The following is a 1,370-nucleotide window of genomic DNA, read 5'->3' on the forward strand; positions in this document are numbered from 1 at the left end:
GTACAGACCTCATCTCGATTTTAATTATTTATTTCATGTTCCATCGCTTGAGGGGGATTACAAAATGTGATTGCTGAGTGTTCATGCTGTTTGTTGTTTGTTTGCAGTTGGTTGAGAACCTCCCTGTGCTGAAGTCGCTCTTGCTTGAGGCTTTCTTCTACCCCTTGTGGACTTGAGCCTGGATTAAAAGGTGAGGAAAGGTACTGCATTAATATGTTCCTTTGGCTTCTCTGTTGAATTTTGACATTCTGTCCTTTTTTTTATTTTCCATTGCTTTTTTCTGCTGTCAGTGAAAGCTTGGACCACTTTAAACTGAACAGTATACTTAACTGGAAATATTTATTTGTCTTTGAAATGTTTGTCATCAATGTAAACAGTTGCATACATGTAGAGGCTTTTATTCTCAGCTACATTTTGTCTACGTTCTACTCTCTGCTACCTCTTGAGTATCTTCGTACTGTTGTCACCTGAGAATGATTGATTATATGCATGTATTTGTTTGCAGGAAAATGCCTAGGGCGCCTGCTATACCTCATGAGGATCTGAAGAAGTTGATTGTTAAGGCTGATGTGGTGGATAATGAGGGAAATGTGTACGGACCATCTAATTCAGTTTGGCAAGATTTGTCTACAAGAACAGAAGGAATATATGATGCAAACTACATGTATGTCTTTGTGAAAGGCAACCGGCATGGAGTCTTGACAGAGATCTATGAAGAGAAGGGCATCACACCGAAAAAAAAGAGGATAATGAAGATGACTCTGATGAAGATGGGGATGAATTAACCTCAGAAAACAGAAGTGCCCAGGCGTCATCGAAGCCAATATCTACTTTTAATGTTCTCATCCCACCTGATAGGTGGAAGGATATTAAGCCCCATGAAATATTCGTGGAGCGGAAGGAGAGGGGCAATCCCAGAAGGAAAATGGTTCTCAGGCAGTTCAAGTGGGAGCCTGTGATAATAGAATGTCTATGGGACCAAGCACAGCTTCCATGTCCCTATTCTTTTTCCAAGGGGACGGTCTACACCTCTGAGACCAGTCTGCACTACATTAAAATGAATGCCTCATGCCCAGAGTGTGGGGCTACTGCCACGGGCACTATATTGACTGAGCCTCTTGACAACGAGCATGCCCGGTTAGAATGGCGTGCAAATGATACTAGAGGTGTTCCTCATCGCAAGAAACGCCCTCTTTCCCATGACCTGAGAAGGCAGACGGGGAAAGAGCTGCAAGGGCTCTCTTCCTCATCATATCGTCGAAGGGAAGCTTCTAAAATTATGAAGCATGGTGATGTGGAGCCACCACATCTATTTACAGCACAAGTTCTGAATAGAGCCCAACAGGAGGAGACAGACAGGGTGTACGATA

Source organism: Frankliniella occidentalis, unplaced genomic scaffold (genome assembly GCF_000697945.3).
Source record: "Frankliniella occidentalis isolate FOCC.00 unplaced genomic scaffold, Focc_3.1 Scaffold244, whole genome shotgun sequence".
NCBI classification, from domain to species: Eukaryota; Metazoa; Arthropoda; class Insecta; order Thysanoptera; family Thripidae; genus Frankliniella; species Frankliniella occidentalis.